The sequence below is a fragment of the Grammomys surdaster genome, unplaced genomic scaffold (genome assembly GCF_004785775.1).
Source record: "Grammomys surdaster isolate TR1022 unplaced genomic scaffold, NIH_TR_1.0 167, whole genome shotgun sequence".
Taxonomy (NCBI): Eukaryota; Metazoa; Chordata; class Mammalia; order Rodentia; family Muridae; genus Grammomys; species Grammomys surdaster.
In genome coordinates, this window is record NW_021604615.1 from 1,590,666 (window position 1) to 1,613,625 (window position 22,960).

Here is a 22,960-nt window from a genome sequence, read left to right on the forward strand (position 1 = left end):
GGAGGAAGAGAAAAGGTGAACAGGATCAGGTATGAGGTGGGGAGAGCAAGAGAGAAGCCTAGAGGACCAAGAAAATTGATGGAGATAAGCAGCAACGGGTGGTTGGAGGTGGGAGTATCCCTTAGAAAGTATCAGAGACCCAGAAGGTGAGAGCCTCTAAGACTCAATGGGAATGACCTTACTCAAAACACTGGGGAGAGGGAACTGGAACAATCTACCTCCAGTAGATAGACAAGGCATCTCAAGTGGAGGAGCAGAGTTACTAACCCACAGTCAGAAATGGAGAAGAGACTGAAGGAAAGGTTGTCCAGTGACCAGTCCAACTTGGGATCTGTTTCATGGGAGGGCACCAAGGCCTGAAACTAGTACTGATGCTATGATGTGCTTACAGACAGGAGCCTGGCATAGCTGTTCTTTGAGAGGCCCTACCAAGCAGCTGACTAAGACAGAAGAAGTATTACACAGAACCATTGAACTATAGTCGGAGACCCCTATGGTTGAATTAGGTGAAAGACTGAAGAAGCTGAAAGGAAGAGTGGCCTCATAGGAAGACCAGCATCCTCAATTTAACCAGACCTCAGCAAGCTCCCAAAGATTGAGCCACCAACCAGGAGTACACACAGGCCAGTCTGAGGCCCCTGGCACAAATATAGCAGAGGTCTTCCTGGTCAGGCCTCAGTGGGAGAAGATGTACTTAATCCTTAAGAGACTTGAGGCTGCAAGGAAGGGTGAGGCCTAGGAGGGGGAGCACCTTCGTGGAGGTAAGGGGAGGAGGAATAGGATGAAGAACTGTGGGAGAGGGGACTGAGATTGGGGGCAACCACTGGAATCTTTGAAGGACACCATTGGAAGAAGGTGAAAAATGACAAAATGAATAAGTATATGGGAGTTCATCACATAGAGCACTGGAGGTCACTTTGAGCTGAGAGAAAAAGGTTCATCTTGTAATTTCTGGAACCAAAATCAGAGGAGAGCCATAGAGAGCAAGAATGGATGTTATGTAAGAATGGAGGTTGAAACATTGGATTTCATCACCTAAAGGTGTCAGTATTTTCTGCTCCAAATCTCCCATTGTTGTTAAACAGATAATGTAACCATTGACTTGCACATCAGATCCATCATCACAGAGATTGTGGAAATTGTGGAAACGATCTGATACATATGGAACAGATTTTCTCCAAGATGCTGAAGTACTCACCATACCACCTTCATCTCCTTTGACTCAGAAAAGGCCTCAGTCTGTTCACCAATGATATTTTGCATGCATTGATTTATAAACTCTTGACCCAAAATCTCAACCATTTACAAAAGTAATTAGATATCAATGTATGAAATACCTCATGTTGGAGAATTCTATTTTGTATTCTTCTGATCTAAGCCACACACGGTAAAAGAAATGGAAGGATTTATGACTCTGTGAGCTGCTAAGCCACAGTGCTAACTATATGAAATTGATAAGTATACATTCTGGCCAACTCCACAGTGTGTGCCATGTTGGTTCAAATGCCATCTAGAAGGCAGTATCTTCCTCGAGCTGAGAAAGTTTATATATCTTACGAACAGTTTATAAATATTGGTAATATTGGAAGTGGTGATATCTCTTATGTTTTTAAAAAAATAATTACTTTGTGTGTGTGTTAGTGTGTGTGTGTGTGTGTGTGTGTGTGTGTGTGTGTTAGAGATGAGGTCAGGAAGGCACAAATGCATACCTATAGAAATCAAGAGGCAACTTGCATGAGTAATTTTTTTTCTTTTTCTACCATGTTAATCCCAGAGATCAGACTCAGCTCATTAGGTTTGGCAGCAAGCACCTTTACCCACTAAACCATCATACAAGTCCTAGTGGTGATATCTTCAGTAAAAGAGAGGAGGTAAATAAAATGAACTGGCCATTCAAAAGGTAAAAGTTAATGAAGAGGTCATTCAGCAAAGTAAAACTGTGAAGGTGACCTTTGGTCAGACACTAGGAAAGTCAGGAATGAAGGCAGAGGAAATAGCACAATCTAATGTTATCTTACTCAAAGTAATGCAAAAGTCCCAAGACTGGGACATGAATACTGTGTTCAATGAATTAAGTGAGATGGGGTGGGGGAAGTAATTCGACAAGAGCAGAGGGAGAGAAGTAGGGAGATGATTGAGAATTTCCAAGGTTAGCATGAGGTCATATCAGGGGGATCTTTTTAAAACAGGTTGAAGACATGTGTCTGATACTGGCAGGTTTTTTAAGCTGCCAAAGTGTTCAGCGTAGTGGAGGTGTGAGAACCTGCACTTGAAGAGTCACATGGACACATTACTATGTTGTTATAGTTGTGTCAAGGCAAAGGATGACTCTTCTGACTGAAAGTTTCCCATCCTACAGCTGAGTGACTTAATCTGGGTTTTGGGCATTAGTGTTCCAGTTTCTCATCATTGTGTAACCATGTGTGTCCCACAGAAAGGAAGCTTTCATTTTAGAAAGACGGCATCAATTCTAGAATGTTGTAATTTTACCAAGAGAAAGGGAATAAAAGGCATAACATTAAGGAAGGTGAAGGCAAAAATCTTTGGGAAAAAAGCAAGTCACCCGCGATCAAATAGTGACAAATAGAGAGGAATGTTTCTAGGGAGCCAAGGAAACAATGGGTCAGAGGAGACTTATTGAGACATATAGGAAAACAAAAACAAAACCAAACACGAATGAGAAAACCTTGTTTTGATGGAGCTTGAAGAAAGGTAAGGAGCCTTCAATAAGCATGGGTCTCAGGTGACTGTCCTGATTACACTAACCCTAAGGAAATTCCTCTTACAGAAAGCATTATGTTCTCAGGTATTACTTGAGACAATATCATGTGGCTTTTTGGTGGCTCATTTGTGGCATTACCTTGTCATATGAAATCTGCTTTACTATTTTATACTGTGTATACAATGAATTACACTCACTTGGGAAGAATGGTGAAGAATAACATGTTCTTCCTTTTAAAAAAATATGGTTAAGCATGAATACCTCTACTTTTTTTTTTTACATTTGAAAGTAATGCAAAGCTGAGTGATGCACTCTATATGCCTCCGCAAAAGTTAGTAAAATTTTATTTGGTCTGTAAAAGAGCCATTGCATTTCCAAAAAGAAAAAAAAAGACATTGCCTGAGATGTTAGGAATAGATATTCACTTTAAAGATGACAGTAATATGTAAAAACCAGTAAATAATAATCACACTGTCTATTTGCCTATCTGCTGAGATAAAGCTAACGGTACAAACCAGGTAGTATTGAAGAGCAAATTACAGCACATTTGAAAATTCAGGGTTGTAGAAACCCCCCCCCCCAAAGAGTTTTCATTCACAAAATATTGAATGATAATTTTTATGCCGGTCTTGTGTGGGGCTGTTAAAACTGTCAATCACAGAATCATGGTAACCATATTCATTGAGCTCAGTCGAACGAAAAGAAGTAAGACAGAGAGTAAATGAAAATAATGGAAGCCTAACATGAAAATGCTCTTTAAATTAAGATAGGGCTATGATCTGATAAAGTTATCATTAATTGAAAATATTATAATATGAAAACCCTTTAAATGTACCTTCCCTGCCCCAAACCATTATTTTGGAGTATAGTCAATTGTGAAGTTTTGGAGATATATTCTCATGATTAGATTATAAAAAAGGACTAGTGTTTTGATACCATGGTTTGCATTAAAAATGCCATTCTGCTCAGCTCTTTAGCCTGGGAAAATTTGTTATTTATATATTTATATCAGTATTTATTATATAGTATAAATATACCTTGTGGAGCTCCACAAAGTTGAAACTCACATATTGAAATATTATATTTTTATTACTACTCATAACTAATTTCGATAGTATTATGAATCACAATATAAATATCTAATATACAGGATATCTGATATATGACACCCAAAGGGGTGATTACCCACGCACAGGTTGAGAACCAGTGGTCTAGATGAAGGTTAGGTTTTCAAATATACAAAATCAGCCACACCAATTACCAGCATTTAATGTGGATAAAAGAATAACAGAAAAAAAATGCCATTGATGTAAGCAAGAATCAAATCACTAGGCCCATTAAAGGAAGTTACATTCTAATCAGAATCTTGATGAGAAGCCCTTGGAAGGTGTCCTGCGGAGACTCATACACAGTTTGATATTTTAAAAACCCATGGTTAAGTCGAGAAATTAAAGGGAGTAGAAGGTTAGGAAAGATGGAGAAAAAGAAATGAGCCAGGAAGATCTTCATCGTTAGAAACAGTGTTAGTAAAGAAGACAAACAGATGTAGGATGCAGAAGGAAGAGGATGCAACTGTGGAGTACAAGGAGACATTACTAGCAAAGCTGGTTGTGATTTTTGATTTGAGCAACATCTGGAAGATGAAGCCCTTTGAGAGAAATGCCTTTGAAACATTCAGGAGCTTGGTGAAATAGTTTGTGGGCACAATTAACATGGTAAATAGTAAATCAGGTAAAATGTGAAGCCAACTGTGACTTCAACCTCTGTGTGTGGATCATGAGGCCTTTGGTATCACATATCAGATATCCTGTATATCAGATATTTATATTATGATTCATAATAGTAGCAAAATTAGTTATGAGTAACAGTCATGCTGCATAGTATATGTAAAGAGTATGTATAAGGTTCAAAAGGACTTAGTTTTGAAAACAAATAGTGAATATGTTAGTTAATACAGGAGACACTTTTCCAATGGGTAGAAAGTAGTGTTCAGAAACCCAGACATACAATAACTGTGCATTCAAGCTTTTCTCTTGCCTTAGGAGATAGCAAGAACTCCACAGATGAATATCAGTGTCATCCCCAGCATCAGCAAACTTGACAATAATCCAGTTATTATGCCTTTGTGCTGGATGCAATAAAGTCTGAATGTTCACATATGTGTCTATTCACTCATGAGAACTTTTTCATGAAAATTTGGTTTTGAACACCTTTTTTTCAGCTTGAAGAATGTGTAAATGAGCAGCAATTCTGAAAAGCCGTGTTTCAAAGATAATAAAGTTTTCCTCTTCTCTCCTCCCTTCTCCTCTACTCTCCTTCTCTTCCTCCTCCTCCTCCTCCTCCTCCTCCTCCTCTTTTTCTTCTTTCATATTGTTTTTGTTTTGCTTTTTTTCCTTTTGACTGGGTTTCTCTGTATAGTTCTCGCTGTCCTGGAACTCACTCTATAGACCAAACCGGCCTAGAACTCAGAGATCCATAGTCCTCTGCCTCCCACATGCTGGGAATAAAGGCTCGCACTACTATACCTGGCTCAAAGAGAGAATTTCAACAATTAAATGCAATTTTTCCCTTGACAATCTTGTGCATCTCTTGCTGAGTTTGAGCTTTTTAAAACTACACTGACTTTTTAAAGCTTCCTAGACAGGTCACAGCAGAGGAAAATGCCAGGGACCAGCACCCAAAAGCTCCCTCAGGAAAAGTAAATGTTATGAATATATATTATAAAAATTGAGTTTTGTATGTAATGTACAGACTAAAGTAACTAAGCTGCCTGTTGGCACCACGGTAGAACTAGAAAATCACCCAAACATCATGGTTAGTGAACAATCAAGCTATATGTAGTCAAGGAAATCTAGTATTACAGTGTGGATGAGTTATAGACATTGCTATTGTTAAGCATTTCTCATCAACCACCTCGAGTTAATGGTATGTATGCAATAATCTCTCTAATCAACATGAACAGTTAAACTAATGGTTCACATAAAGGATTTCCCTGCTTAGAACTAGGAAGTCAGGTTCTAGCCTTTTAGTGAGCACTCAATTTCAATATCTGAGGGTTTTTATGTTTAGATATTTTTCTAAAGTGCTTTATTTATAAAGATTACAACAAATATTCGTGTACTATGTAGGGACCAAACTTACTAAAGTTAATGCTCAACTTCAAATATAAAGTGTTATATGAAAAAACAAAGTACAACATCATTTTATCTCACATGAGCTATTTAGAATTTAATATTAATATCTATGTATTCATAGGAAATGTGCATAAATTTTAACACTGATACATATATATAGAAAAGCATAAAAATCCTAAAACACACAAATCACCCCTAGAACCCCTTTGAGACAAAGCTTATGTTGAAGTAGACATAAGGAAACAACAATGGATAGAAAGGAGGCATGCCAACTGCTCCTTGTAATGTTTTACTTCAAAGAGAATAGGTAAATGAAGGGGAAACCCAGTCACATTATAGCATTCTGAAAATAATGCAAGATATATAACATTAAAATTAAATCAATATGTAAAGCACATATGTGCTACTTTTACACACTGCCTAGGCCATAGTTAAAAACCATGCTTTCAAAGATGACAATAACCTCGTTATATTTCCTTTAAGCATCTCACAGTAATCAAGTAACTGTCTCAGCTTAATAAGCTTATTGCTACCTTTAACATACATTTTTCAATATAAACAATGAGCAGAAATCCTGATAAAAGTGCAGCGAAACCAATTTTACACAGGAAAAAATATGAGCTCAGAGAGAAGTTGAATCCTGAACTGCCAGTGAGTTACTCGACACTCATCCTTGTTGAAGGTTCTGTTATTTTGCAAATCAAAGTATGAACATTGGAAAATATATGCTATGTTGTTTGATATATGTTTCATTGTTTAGCCAAAGGAAATATGCGACTACGAGGAGCATATAGGAACACCTAACACATTGAAGCTAGCTGAGGAAGGAAGGAAGAGGGAAGATAATTCATACACTGTTGTTTCTATTAAACAGGTTCTATCATGCATGTGTGTCATGTACCCCAGATTAATTCTCAAGAAGACCAGCTATATGCAGACTGGAGACTTACACGGTTCTCAAAGACGGCTTTAGAATGTGGCTTTTGCCATCACCTGGCAGTATGCCATAGCCAAAGTTTGGAGACTTATGTAAGATGTGTCGTCCCCTGCTACTTCTTCAGCAAAGTCCAAGTGCAGAATGCACTTTCTGCAATTGCCAGAGGCAGTTATCAAGAAGGATAGCTTTGTCTGTTGTCTGCATGAAAGGAGCAGATTAATGTGTTGTTTTAAAGTATGTAATGTGCCCATAGGCTGAAGCAATTAGGAAATAAATCATTCCATGGCGGCAGGGGCAGAAGGAGATTCAGGAAATGTGAGGAAAAAAAAAAAAGCATGTAGCATTCTGATTAGTAACTAAAGTACTATATCTAACTGTTATAAACACCCAGGTCTTGGATGGAAGCTTTCAATGGGAAGTTAGTTGATTTACACGTTTCCCTAAGCTCATGCTTATGATCTAAATTTGGTCGTTTTTGATACAGAACAACATCCTTCGAGTGTAAGTTTTAGTTGTCGTCGTCAACAGCCCCACTAAATAAACAGCAGTCTTTGAATCTAAATTGAGGACACAGTGAAAGTCCATGTTTGAAATTTGAATCAATTTTGAAAATAGATTTCTAAGAGAAGGTAAAGCATATTCTAATCAAATTTGGGAAGAAAAACCTAAAATATTTTAAACTATCAGATGGTTTTAAGGTATAGACTTCCAAAAATATATAGTTGTGATAAAAACTCACATAATCTGAAACATCATGATTCAAAGTAATAAAATTATGATGTGAACTGCCATTAACTTTTTCTTCCTCTTGCAGTAAAGATCTATAATTTGTAGGAACATATCATTGATATAACAGAGGCTTCTGGGGAGAAAAAAACTGAAATCTTCTTGAAGAAAAGAAAAGGTCACGGGAGTGTTTCAAGCGAAAAACACATATGAAGTATCTATGGGTGAAACTGGAAACAAAACTCATTTGTAAAACATAAGCAAAACCATAAAAATCATTTTCCATTGCACAAGGTTCTGTGTTGTGCAGTAAAGCTAAGCAGAGTATTTCACAATGTGTGTCCTTTCAGGAGTGGAGACACAGGGATTTTACTAAATCAAGGTTTTTTGTATGCTCTACCAATGCACTAACTCTGGTTTGGAGTCTCAGTATAAAAATGACATCCTGTGGTACTTGCAGCCTTTCACTAATGGTGACACTGAGAGATGATGCCAATCTTTTCCACAACTGGTTTCAGACATATCATTGTGTAACGACTTTTTCAAGAATTGCTTTATTGAGGTTCCCAGGAAAAGCCATGGGGTGAATCTCCTTGGTTATTGCTTTTCCTTCTGATGCTAAAGAAAACTGTTTGGTTATGATGTGGATATTTCTCCCCATGAGGAAAACCTCAACTAAAATTATGACAGTTGTGAAACAAGACAAACCCTGTAAGAGAAGGAAGGCAGAACTGATGTGCTCATGGCACATCGTGAGGCAATATCTGCTAACGGTGAGAAAATAACTGGGTCTCTGAAGGGTCAGGTCATCATATCTACAGCAGTTATAGAATGACTGGCTTCTCCTGCCCGTCAGAGACATGGCTATATCTATAATGGATATAGAAAAAGCCCTCTCCCTGCATTGTGTGTGTGTCTGGTGTAGTGTGGTGTGTGAATGGGCTGGGGTGGTATGTGTGTGTTTCTGTGTGTGTGTGTGTGTGTGTGTGTGTGTGTTGAATGGAACAAAAGAGGTGGTGTGGTTGGGTGTCTTGATCTATCAATTTGCATCTTATTTCCTTGAAATGAGATTCTTTCTCTTTATTTGGATATTGCTGATGCCCAACCAACTCCAGTGTTCTTCCTGTTTCCACCTTCAACAGCTCTGAGGTTACAGAACAGCTTGATCACACACAGCTTTTTACATGGGACTGGTGAATTTGAAGTCAGGGTTTTATGCTCCTGTATCCATTCATTGTTCACATAGGTGAACTTGTTCTTGTTATTTTTTCCTGTCTGTGTTTTGTTTTTTGATATTAGAAATAGCATAGAACTGAAGATATATAGTGGAAGCCATCTTATTACTCTTGGTGGTTGATTTTTGTCTCTCCAAAGTCAGGATTATAGTTTTCTGATTAGCACTTCATACTTAAGCTATGTTAAACTGTATACTGAAATAATATATTTCTGTCTGAGATTTCTGGGAGTACTTGGGTGGTGATAGTTAATATATTATCAGAGAAAACCAAATCGAGGAGTATTAATTGCAATAAGTTTTATTTTAGTTGTACTTTGTAACATCTCATGAATATTTTAGTAAAAGAATGTTCTTCCTGCAAACACACAAATAAATAAATAAATAAATAAATAAAAATAAATAAATAAGTGGTTCTTTATCTGCATATATTTTTGATAGTGACAATACCCATTCTATTGGTATTTTTAAAAGCCATAAGAATTTGTGGTCGACACAAGGCTTTGATAAGGTAGGTACTTAGTAAAATTGTTAATAAATCTTGACTTTGGCCTCTAGTAGAGTTAGACCACAAACTAAATGAAAAAAAATATTATATTTTTATTATACTTCAGTCATTCAGAGTGAGTTCAGCACCCCAAACACCCTCCTGTCAACTCTTGAACTTCCTTTCACAGTATTGATTCCAGACTGAAAATATCACAGTACAAAGTCTTGAATCAGAAGCCCTCTTCTAAGATGTCTGAGTGTTAGAGGATACCCCTCATTGAGTGGTATCACAGTGAAGCAGATGATGTGGGTATAAGAACTGGTAGAACATATGTTGTTTTAGACAGTGCTGGCACTTAACTGTGTAGTCTTTGAAACACTGTTATTTCTACTAGCTCTAATTTCTCTAGGGACCTTTTATGCTTCTGCAAAATAATAGTTTATAACTCCACTATCTGTTTTCAATTCTGTAAGTTACCTTTTCAATTTATAGACAGGCAACTTTTAAAACTTGTTTATTCACTTTACACTCTAATATCAGCCCCCCTCTTCTCCCAGTATCCCTCACACAAGTCCTCCCCCAAATCAACCTTTCCCTTCTCTTTTAAGAAGGACAACCCCCACTTCTGGGTGTCACATCCCCTTCTACCTCCTTCCCTCACTGTACATCAAGTGGCTGCAGGACTAGGTGCATCTTCTTCCACTGAAGCCACCCAAGGTAGTCCATTTAGGGGTGTAGAAGATGAAGATGTGCAACAGACTCAAGGATAGCCCCATTCTGTTGTTGGGGGATCCACATGAAAACCAAGCTGCTCATCTGCTACATAAGTGCATGGGCCCAGTCTATTCTGTGCTCTCTCTTTGGTTGGTTATTCAGTCTCTGGGAGCCCCAAAGTGTCCAGGTTAGCTAACTCTGTTGGTCTTCCTGTGTAATCTCTGTCCTCTTTGGGTCCCTCAATCTGTCACCCAACTCTTCTGTAATCCTCCCCCAGCACCATCTAATGTTTGGGTATGAGTCTCTGAATCTCTCTCCATTAGTTGCTGGGTGGAACCTCTCAGAAGACAGTTTGTTATATTAAGTTCCTATCTGCAAGCATAACAGAGTATCATTACTAGTATTAGGGATTGGTTCCTGCTCATGGGATGGGTCTCAGTTTGGGGCAGTCATTGGTTGACCATCCCCTCAGTCTTTACTTTATCTTTGTCTCTATACATCTTGTAGGCAGGATACATTTGTGGTTGAGGGTTTTGTGAGTGGGTTGCTGTCTTAATCTCTCCGCTGAGACTTGTGACAGCTATAGGAAATGGCAGATAATCAAATTTTGATGTTTTTTGGATTATTTTATTTTATGTTTAATCATATACATATATGTATGTGTTTGTGTCTGTATGTGTGTATGCATGCACACACATGAGGGGATGTACTTAGGAATACAGTGTCTGCAGAGTTCAAACAGTGTAAATTTCATAAAACTAAAGCTATAGACAGTCACCCATCAACAAGTGTTCTGAGAACCAAATCTCTCTTCTACAAGAACAGCAATTACTCTTAACCACTGAAGTGTCTCTGCTGTCCTCCCTTTTGTATCTTTCCTTATATTTAAAGTATTTCTATTATCATTAGTCTAGAGCATTTTCAGTATGTTAGTAGAGTTTCTGGAAAACCATTCCATCTGTTCTGCATTTTCAAAGTTCCCTGTATGTTTTTTTCTAAAACTCACAAACTGGTTGTGGACAGGTAATCAGCCAGAAATTACAAGCAGTCTATGGTCTATCAATGGATTAATGGATAAAGAAACTGTGGTACATTTACATAGTATTACATTACCCAGCTGCTAAAGAAAAAGAAAGAAATCATGACATTTACATGTAAAGGGATGGAGGTAGGGAAAAAAATCATCCTGAGTCGGGTGACTCAGGCCCCAAAGCAGAAATATGTTATATATTCACTTATATGTGGATTTTAGATGTTCAATCTTTAATAAGGAGACTAGAATTCATATAACTACAGAGGTTAAGTATAAAGTAAGGAACTAGGGGAGGATTGGTTCACCCTTGGAAGGAAAAAATAGAATAAATAGCTATGAATGGAAGGAGGGATCTACAACAAGAAGATCAGAGTGAGGGGAAAATGGAAGTGTGGGAAGGAGTTAGAAGAAGGAGAGCTAAAATTAAGGGGTATTTGAGGGTCATATGGAAACTTAATAGAGTAGAAGCTTTCTCAAATGTGTACATACATGAAGGTGATCTAACAGAATCAACAAATAACAAGAGCTGGACATGTCTTGTTACCACGTTCTACCAGAAAAACACAACAATAAACTACTCCTAATGACATTTGGCAATATCTACCCATAGATACAGAGTATAGACTCATAGAGTCTTGTTCAGCCATAATCAGGGAAATTTCCTCATATAGTAAATGGAAATAAATACAAAGAGACCCACAAATGAACAATGGGCAGAAATTGCAACATTTATTCCTAAATGGGATGTCCCCAATTCACTCTTTACCTTCAAGGCTCAAGGAAACCTGCAGAAGAGAAGGCAGGAAGGGTAAAGAACACCAAGATAACGAGGCCTTCTAAACACAGCAGGACAGCTGCATATGAAAAATCACAGACAACATGGCAACATGAACAGGGGTGCAAAGGTCTGAATGTGATGGAATCTTGGTGCTCAGGGAAGAAATGGAAATAGCTTGCATGCTTAACCCAGAAACTGTCACCAATTGATATTTCCTTGCAAATGAAAAATTTGGTTTTCCAAGAGTTTCAGTGGATAAAGAAACCACTCAAGGCCAGGCTCCATGTCCATCAGGAGATGGTCAACACAAAACAAACTCAATGGCATTTTTACAGTTATTCTCTTATAATGCTTTGTCAAGGCTTTTTTTATCCTTTTATTTATTTATTATATTTTAATTTACAGGTCTTTTGCATATACATTATGGTTTCCTATTTTGTGTTTTTGTAGGATTTATCTCTGCATGTGAATGTGTTAATTTCTGTATCTTGTAACTTTTTTGAGGTTTTTCTTTTTCTTCCTTTCTTTCTTTCTTTCTTTTTTATTTTTTATTTTTAATGTGGAAGTAGAGTGTTCTGCTTGGTTTGAATTTTATTTGGCCTCTTCGAAGTTTTTTTTATTGAATATTTTATTACATTTAAGATGTTATCCCCTTACTCCATTCCCTCCCCCACCTCACACCCCCCTCCCAGGAAGCCCCTATCCCATCATCCCTCCTCCTGCTTCTCTGTGGATGTGCTCCCTACCTACCCCACCACTCCCACCTCACCACTCTCGAAGTTCCACACACACTGCATCCAGCCTTCATGGAACCAAGGATCTCCTCTCCCACCTATGCCCAACAGGGTCATCCTCCCTTACATATACAGCTGGAGCCATGGATCCCTGCCTAAGTGCTCCCAGGCTGATGGTTTAGACCCTGGTAGCTCTGGTTGGTTGGTATTGTTGCTCTCCTCATGGGGCCACAAATCCTTTCAGCTCCTTCAGTCTTCCCTCTAACTCCTCCATTAGGAACCCCTTGATCAGTTCAATCAATAGATAGCTGTGGGCATCAGCCTCTGAATATGTCAAACTCTGGCAGTCCTCTAAGGACACAGCTATATCAGGCTCCTGTCAGCATGCACTTTCTGACATCCACATCAGCGTCTACCTTTGGTGACTGCACATGGGATGAATACCCAGGAGGAATGGTCTTCAGACAGCCCCTCCTTCAGTTTCTGTCCGTCACTTTGTCTCCATATTTTCTTCCTTGAGTATTTTGTTACTCCTTCTAGGAAGGATGGAAGCGCCTCCACTTGGTCTTCTTCATGAGCTTCATGTGGCCTGTGAGTTGAATCTTGGATATTTCAAGATTCTGGGCTAATATCCAATAATCAGTAAGTGAATACCATGTGTGTTCTTTTGTGATTGGGTTATCTCACTCAGTATGATATTTTCTAGATCCATCAATTTAGCTAAGAATTTCTTGAATTCATTGTTTTTAACAGCTGAGTAATACTTCACAATGTGTAAATGTACCACAATTTTTGCATCCATTCCTCTGTTGAAGGACATCTGGGTTCTTTCCAGCTTCTGGCTATTATAAATAAGGCTGCTGTGAACATAGTGGAGCATATGTCCTTGTTATATGTTAAAGCATTTTCTGGGTATATACCCAAGAGTGGAATAGCTGGATCCTCAGGTAATGCTATATCCAATTTTCTGAGGAATCACTGGACTGATTTCCAAAGTGGTTGCACCATCTTGCAGTCCCACCAACAATGGAGGAGTGTTCCTCTTTCTCCACACCCTCGCCAGCATCTACTATTACCTGAGCCATTCTGACTGGTGTGAGGTGGAATCTCAGGGTTGTTTTGATTTGAATTTCCCTGATGACTAAGGATACTGAACATTTCTTTAGGTGCTTCTCGGCCATTCGAGTTTCCTCAGTTGAGAATTCTTTGTTAAGCTCTATACCCCATTTTTAAAATAGGGTTATTTGGTTGTCTGGAGTCTAATTTCTTGAGTTCTTTGTCTATATTGTATATTAGCCCTCTACTGGATATGGGATTGGTAAAGATCTTTGCCCAATCTGTTGGTTGCCATTTTGTCCTATTGATAGTGTCCTTTGCCCTACAGAAAAACTGCAATTTTATGAAGTCTCATTTGTCAATTCTTGATCTTGGGGTATAAACCATTGGTGTTCTGTTCAGGAACTTTTCCCCTGTGCCCAAGTATTCAAGGTCCTTCCCTACCTTCTCTTCTATTAGTTTCAGTGTATCTAGTTTTATGTGGAGGTCCTTTATCCACTTAGACTTGAGCTTTGTACAAGGAGAAAAGAATGGATCGATTTGTGTTCTTCTACATGTTGTCCTGCAGTTGAACCAGCACCATTTGTTGAAAATACTGTTTTTCACCCCACTGGACAGTTTTAGCTCCTTTGTCAAATATCAAGTGACAATAGGTGTGTGGGTTCATTTTTGGGTCTTCAATTCTATTCCATTGATCTTTTTGCCTGTCTCTGTACCAATACCATGCAGTTTTTATCACTATTGTTCTGTATTATAGCTTGAGGTCAGAGATGGTGATTCCTCCAGAAGTTCTTGTATTGTTGAGAACAGTTTTTGCTATCCTGGGTTTTTTGTTACTCCAAATGAATTTAAGAATTTCTCTTTCTAACTCTGTGAAGAATTGGGTGGGGACTTTAATGGCGATTGCATTGAATCTGTAGATGGCTTTTGGCAAGATAGCCATTTTTACTATATTAATCCTGCCAATCCATGAGCATGGGAGTTTTTTCCGTCTTTTGAGATCTTCTTTGATTTCTTTCTTCAGAGAATTGAAGTTCTTGTCATACGGATCTTTCACTTGCTTTGTTAGATTCACACCAAGGTATTCTATCTTATTTGTGACTATTATGAAGGGTATCATTTCCCTAATTTCTTTTTCAGCCTGTTTATCTTTCACATAGTGGAAGGCTACTGATTTGTTTAAGTTGATTTTATAACCAGCCACTTTTCTGAATTTGTTTATCAGGTTTAGGAGTTCTCTGGTGAAAGTTTTGGGATCACTTAAGTATACTATCATATCATCTGCAAATAGTGATATTTTGACATCTTCCTTTCCTATTTGTATCCCTTTGACTTCTTTTTGTTATCAATTGCTATGGCTAGGACTTCCAGTACTATATTGAACAGGTAAGGACAGAGTGAGCAACCCTGTCTAGTCCCTGATCTTAGTGGGATTGCTTCAAGTTTCTCTCCATTTAGGTTGATGTTGGCTACTGGTTTGCTGTATATTGCTTTTACTATGTTTAGATATGGTCCTTGAATTCCTCATCTTTCCAAGACTTTTACCATGAAGGGATGTTGAATGTTGTCAAATGCTTTCTCAGCATCTAGTGAGATGACCATGTGGTTTTTATGTTTGAGTTTGTTTATATAATGGATTACATTGATGGATTTCCGAATATTGAACCATCCCTGCATTCCTGGGATAAAGCCTACTTTATCATGATGGATGATTGTTTTGATGTGTTCTTGGATTCGGTTTGCTAGAATTTTATTGAGTATTTTTGCATCGATATTCATACGGGAAATTGGTCAAAAGTTTTTCTTTGTTGGGTCTTTGTGATGTTTCGGTATGAGTGTGATTGTAACTTCATAGAATGAATTGGGTAGTGTTCCTTATGTTTTTATTTTGTGGAATAGTTTGAAGAGAATTGGTATTAGGTCTTCCTTGAAGGTCTGATAGAATTCAGCACTAAAACCATCTGGTCCTGGGATTTTTTTGGTGGGGAGACTTTTAATTAATGACTGCTGCTATTTCCTTAGTGGTTACAGGACTGTTTAGGTGGTTGTTTTGCTCCTGATTTAACTTTGTTATCTGGTATCTGTTTAGGAAATTGTCCATATCATTCAGATTTTCCAGTTTTGTTGAGTATAGGCCTTTGTAGTAGGATATGATGATTTTTTAAATTTCTTCAGTTTCTGTTGTTATGTCTCTGTTTTCAGTTCTGGTTTTATTAATTTGGATACTGCCTCTGTGCCCTCTGGTTAATCTGGCTAAGGGTTTATCTATCTTGTTGATTTTCTCACAGAGCCAGCCCCTTGTTTTGTTGATATTTTGTATAGTTATTTCTGTTTCTATTTGGTTTATTTCAGCCGTGAGTTTAATTATTTCTTACTGTCTACTCCTCTTGGGTGTATTGTCTTCTTTTTATTCTAGAGCTTTCAGGTGTGCTGTCAAGTTGTTGGTGTGTGCTCTCTCCACTTTCGTTTTGTAGGCACTTAGAGCTATGACTTTTCCTCTTAGCACAGTTTTCATGGAGTCCTACAAGTTTTGGTATGATGTTTCCTCATTTTCATTAAATTCTAAAAAGTCTTTCATTTCTGTCTTTATTTCTTCCTTGAACAAGTCATCATTGAGTAGAGCGTTGTTCAGTTTCAATATGCATGTGGGTTTTCCATGGGTTTTGTTGTTATTAAATACTAGCCTTAGTCCATGGTGATCTGATAGGATACAAGGATTATTTTATGACCAATTATATGGTCTGTTTTGGAGAAGGTACTATAAGATGCTGAGAAAAAAGGTATATTCTTTTGTTTTAGGATGAAATGTTCTATAGATATCTGTTAAATCCATGTGGTTCATAACTTCTGTTAATTTCAATGTGTCTCTGTTTATTTTTGCTTCCATTATCTGTCCATTGATGAGAGTGGGGTGTTGAAATCCCCCACTAATATTGTGTGAGGCATAATGTTTGTTTTGAGCTTTAGCAAAGCTTCTTTTATGTATGTGGGTGCCCTTGCATTTGAAGCATAGCTGTTCAGAATTGAGAGTTCATCTTGGTTGATTTTTCCTTTGATGGGTATGAAGCATCCTTCCGTATCTTTTTTGATTACTTTTGGTTGAAAGTCGATTTTATTTGATATCAGAATGGCTACTCCAGCTTGTTTCTCGGGGCCATTTGCTTGGAAAATTGTTTTCCATCTTTTTACTCTGAGGTAGCGTCTGTCTTTGTCACTGAGGTGCATTTCCTGTATGCAGCAAAATTCTGAGTCCTGTTTGTGTATCCGGTCTGATAGTCTGTATCTATTTATTGGAGAGTTTAGTCCATTGGTGTTAAGAGATATCAAGGAAAAATAATTGGTGCTTCCTGTAATTTTTGTTATTAGTGGTAGAACTATGTTTGTGTAGCTGCCTTCTTTTGGGGTTGTTGGAAGATTACTTCCTTGCTTTTTCTAGGTTGTAGTTTCCTTCCTTGTGTTGGCGTTTTCCATCAATTATCCTTTGAAGTGCTGGGTTTGTGAGAAGATATTGTGCAAATTTGATTTTGTCATGGAATATATTGGTTTCTTCATCTGTAGTGATTGAGAGTTTGGCTGGGTATAGTAATCTGTGCTGGCAATTGTGTTCACTTAGGGTCTGTTTGATGTCAGTTCAGGATCTTCTGGCTTTTACAGTCTCTGGTGAGAAGTCTCCTGTAATTCTTATAGGTCTGCTGTTATATGTTACTTCACCTTTTTCCCTTACTGCTTTTAGTATTATTTCTTTGTTTTGTGAATTTCATGTTTTTATCATTATGTGTTTTCTGGTCTAGTCTATTTGGCGTTCTGTAGGCTTCTTGTATGTTTGTGGGCATCTCGTTCTTTAGGTTAGTGAAGTTTTCCTCTATAATTTTGTTGAAGATATTTACTGGCCCTTTAAGTTGGGAATCTTCACTCTCATCTATACCTATTATCCTTAGGTTTGGTCTTCTCATTTTGTCCTGGATTTCCTGGATGTTTTTGGTTAGGTGCTTTTTGCATTTTCATTGACAATTGTGTCAATGTTTTCCATGATATCTTCTACACATGAGATTCTCTCTTCTATTTCTTGTATTCTGTTGGTGATGCTTGCATCTATGACTCCTGGTCTCTTTCCTAGGTTTTCTATCTCCAGGGTAGTCTCCCTTTGAGATTTCTTTATTGTTTCTATTTCCATTTTTAGATCCTAGATGGTTTTGTTTAATTTCTTCATTGTGTTTTCTTGCAATTCTTCAACAGATTTTTGTGTTTCCTTTTTAAGGTCTTGTGCCTGTTTACCTGGGTTCTCCTGTACTTCTTTAAGGGAGTTACTTATGTCCTTTTTAAAAATTCTCTATCATCATCATGAGAAGTGATTTTAAATCTGAATCTTGCTTTTCCGGTGTGATTGGGTGTCCAGGGCTTTCTATGATAGGAGAACAGGGTTCTGATGATGCCAAGTAACTTTGGTTTCTGTTGTTTATGTTCTTGTGCTTGCCTTTTGCCATGTGGTTAACTCTAGTGTTACCTGTATTCACTGTGTCTGACTGGACTCTGTCTTTCCAGTTAGCTTGCTTGTGTCAGAACTCCTCAGAGTCCAGATTTCTCTGTGATCTTGTGATCCTAAGCCCCTGGGTAGAAGAATTCCTGGGACTCAGGCCACCTCTGGTTTCTTGAAATCCTGCTGCTCTGAGTGCAGTGGTTCCTGTAGGATGCCTCAGGATACAGTGTCTCCACAGGAGTAGACCAGCTAGGTGTCTGCCCCAGACAAAGGGATCAGGCGAGGGGCTTATGGGCTAGGTTTTTCTTTGACTCCTTTTCTTCTGTATCATTGTCTTTTTCTATTCTGGTTTGTTTGTTTTTATTTACCTAACTTTTATTATTGTTATTATTATTAGTAGTAGTAGTAGTAGTAGCAGCAGCAGTAGTAGCAGTAGTAGCAGTATCATTTTTTTTAGATGCCTGTTTATATCCTAATGACAGATGGGAAAAAAGAGATGAAATTGGGTAGGAGGAAAGTGGGAAGGAACTAAGAGGAGTTGAAGAAGGGAAAAACTTGTTCAGAGTATATTCTGATAATAATATATTTTTTCTAAAAATAAACAAATAATTTCCATTACCACTTCATGGATACCCTCTCCAATCTTTCTCTTCATTTCTTGTGGTAATTATATTGCAGAAAAGATTCTTAGATATTCTCACTTTTCTCATTATTTTTGCTTAATTTTCTTTCATTTTTCATTATTGTTGAAAACAGAAATGGATCTTGCTTAACACTTAAAATAATTAAATCTTACATTGAACTGTATTTTATTTTGATTTGCTACATGGACAGAGATTTTGATTTCAATATTCTTCAATTCATTTTAAAGAAAAAAATCTTGCCTTATATTTTGTTGATTACTTTCAGAGAGACTTTCATGGTTGTAACTGTTTTTGTACAGGGTTAAATTTGGTCCTCCCTTCTATGGCAATGACCCCATTTTCAGTAGTCAGTCTTATGTTATATGTTGTATTATGAAGAAGAAGCTTACACAAAGTATTTTCTAGACTACTTAGCACCTTTATTTCCCATGTGCTCTCAAATTTTTGTTGATTACAAAGATTTGGGGAGAGTTTTAATATTTATCAATTTCAGCTTCATATTCCATTGTACTTTTTCAGTTTAACTTGAATTTAATTGAAATCAATTAAGTAAAAATGTTGTAGAAGTTAAATGTTATTTTTGCATTCTGTGTAGAAAATAAATTTAAATAGTTGGTCCATAAAAAAGGAAAGTAACAAGCATTTAGTCATAGAATCAGGGGGAAAGTACTTTAGTTATGTATCATATATCAAAATCACAAATATGTCATACAAATAGCTAGCATGCAATTATTTATTCAATTCAAAAACAAGGATGGATCTGACTCTCATATATTCTCTTCTTTTATACATGTCCTTCAAGTTCTCAGAAAGTAATTCTCTTGTTTTTCTTATAGATCTATTACTTCATGTTCAAAAATTTCCAAGAGTGTATTGCAAGAGAAAGTATGTATGATGCCTTGTATATGCTTGGCCCAGGGAGTGGCACTATTTGGAAGTGTGGTCTTGTTGGAGTAGTTATGTCACTATGGGCATGGGCTTAAGACCCTCACCCTAGTTGCTTGGAAGTCAGTCTTCCACTAGCAGCCATCAAATGAAGATGTAGAATTCTCAGCTTTTTCTGCACCATGCCTGCCTGGATGCTGCCCTGCTTCTGCCTTGATGGTACTGGACTGAATCTGTGAACCTGCAAGCCAGCCCCAATTAAATGTTGCCTTTTATAACACTTCCATTGGCTATAGTGTCTGTTCATAGCAGTAAAACTCTAACTAAAACACAATAAACTGATTAAATTCAAAATTCATACTCCATTTGTGCTTTAAAATTCTGCTCTTAAGATCTAGGATCTTACTAGTCATAGAATTTTAAATTACTACAGAATGATAGATTTGGTGATACTTTTACTAAAAAAATATTCATTTTTACTAAAAAAAATTCAATTTTCAGATCCACAAGAATGTTGTCAGTATCACTTCTGCAGAGGACAGGCATAAGGTTTCAGTATGTGCTTATTCCTTAGATGGTCTCTCTAGTAATCCTGCAAGGTACCATGGCCATTCCTGCTTTATATGTGAACACCACTGGTGAGTGTTGAAATCCCAACTAATTTGCCCCAATTTTTAATACATTTCATGCTTCGAAAGGTTTAGAAAGATGTGGCTTTTTCCTCTGAGCTTATCATCCTGGGAATCAATCTAGTCTTCTTTCTGTTAATCAATAAACAAAACTAACATTTTAAAGTTATAAATAATATAGTAAAAATTGAGATATAAATTAACAGGTAGATAAATAATAGTGAGATAGATGGTAGATTATACGTAGATGATAGATAGATGGATAGATAGATAGATAGATAGATAGATGATAGATAGATGATAGATAGATAGATGGAGATAGATACTTGTATAATTCATTTGTAAAATCTGCGTGGTATTGGAATGAAGAAAACATACTTATAAAGATACATTTCCAGATCTCAAGTCTGTATATCTCATTATCTTCTATATCCTTGGAATAATTGTGCTCTATCATACATTTTATTAAAAAAATTAAATCTTTAAAAAACACACATTCGAGGAAACATTCGAGGAATGAAAGAGATGGGCATTGGCACAAAGATTAAGGCTTCTTGGATCAGAACAAGGAAGGTGTGAACTAGAACTTGGCTTGTTCAAATGTGAAGCTGCACTTATAGTAGAAAGTCTAAGTCAGAAATCTCTTTGGGCAAGGACTAAGCTGAGGATGTAGTTTTACTGAGGAAATCCTTAGAACAGTCAGCTTCAAAGAAAGCAGTCAGCATAAGTGAGTTCAGTGGAAAGAAAATAATGGAAAGGTAAGAACTAAACATGACTAATAAGTATGTGTAAACACGAGTAAGAAATGAACTATTCCATGTGCAAGAACAGTGTTTCCTATGTATCCCGATCTTGTTTAGGACATAGATTCCAACTAAGAGCTGACCAATTTGTTCCTGTTGCTTATAGACAAGTGATTTGTTGAATCAAACCTCTCTGGGAGTATTTCATTCCAGAAACCTGGTTTCTTACTTTCTTAAAGGTAAGATCTTTATAGCTCAATTTATAGGCCATGAAATGACAATTATGTCACTGGGAATGGGGTTAGAAAGAGTCTTGACTTTCCTTTGAAGGCCTTTGCCTCGATGTGTCTACATTTTGATGAGTATGTAACTTCTTAGGAAGGCACACATTTATTTAAAAGTGGGGATGTCCTGAAGATTTAGTGTTGAAGTACACATCAAATGTAAGCTATTTATGCTCTGATTATGTCACTGTCAACACTGTAGATATTTTATATGCTAATTTTTATTTCTTTTTAATATTTACAACTATTTTGAGTTCACAATTCTCTGAGAAAAAGATGTACAAACATGAAATATTTGAAAGATATTCTTTAACAAGTCTGAGATTATTCTCCAAGATCGTGATGAGAGTTCGGTATTTTTAAACTGTTTTCTTAATTTGTATGACATGGTTAGGGAGAATATATCACCAGTCTCAACTCCCATCTGAGCCCCTCCTAACTCCATTTTCTGGAGGAGATATGCAGAATTTCTTAAGCATAGTCTGCCCTGTTCTGAGCTACTCCGTAGACTAGGTAGTACAACTCTTCCATTCTATGTCTTGACTATTGGTCCCATGTTTAGTGAAGTTGTGTGTGCATTTTGAGTTTGAATGCTAAGGGAAATTACTTTAAATCTTATTTATATGAGTGCACAGCTAACATTTATCCATCTGTTTACTACAAGCTATGAGAAAGAAATACATAAAATATATTTCTACCTTTGAACTTAGCCAACATGGACACGTGGTCAAATGGGTGCACTGAATCTATATGAGAAAAATGAAAACTCTGAACTTAAACACATAATATTCACAAATGAAGCTGACCTCTCACCAGAATCATAAAAGAGAGAACATAACATGGGCACAGCCATACCCATTGGTCTGTTGGTGACTAGAGCATGGTTTTGATAGTCTAACTGCACCTGAATGGATCTCTAGGGATTTTGCTAAGCCATGTATTCCTGCTATACATTGTCTTCCATATCTCTAATCTGCTAGATCTCTGTGTTGTGAACAAGAACTAAACTTCAGCATTTAGGTGCCTGGTTAAATTGGCCTCCTAACCAGTCAACTGAAGGGACTGGTTCTTTTATTCGTATGAGTGTTCTTTCTCTTTGTATCCAATAAAGTACCTTTGAACCATATGCCTGCTTTACCCATTCTTAATTATTCCATAGATTTTATGCTGTTGTGGGAATTATAATGTTCCAGATGGCCATTATTAATATGAGCAATTATCATATGATATAGAAGACCTAGTGCAGCAAGCCTGTAGTCTCTGCTACTGGAAAGATAGGTTCAGGAGGATTGCCTGTTCCAGGCCGGCAAAGAATAAGTGAGCTTAAGAATAGCCTAGGCAACTTAGCAAGACCCTCTCCTAAAGGAAATATAAACCAAGGACTAAGGATGTAGCTCAGTTGTAGAACACTTGTCTAGCATATACATGGCCTTGAAATGAATCTTCAAATTTCTGGAGTTTGGATGGACGAGGGGGAGAGAGAGAGAGAGAGAGAGAGAGAGAGAGAGAGAGAGAGAGAGAGAGAGAGAGAGAGAAAGAGAGAGAGAGGGACAAGTGCGAGGAGAGGGAGAGGAAGGGGGAGGAGTATAGAAGGAGGTAAGGGGAGGAGGAGAGGAGAGGGAGAAAAAGTAAGAAGAAGAGAAGAAAGGAAGGAAGGAGGAAGTGAGGGAGGGAGGGAGGGAGGGAGGGAAGGAGGAAGGAAGGAAGGAAGGAAGGAAGGAAGGAAGGAAGGAAGGAAGG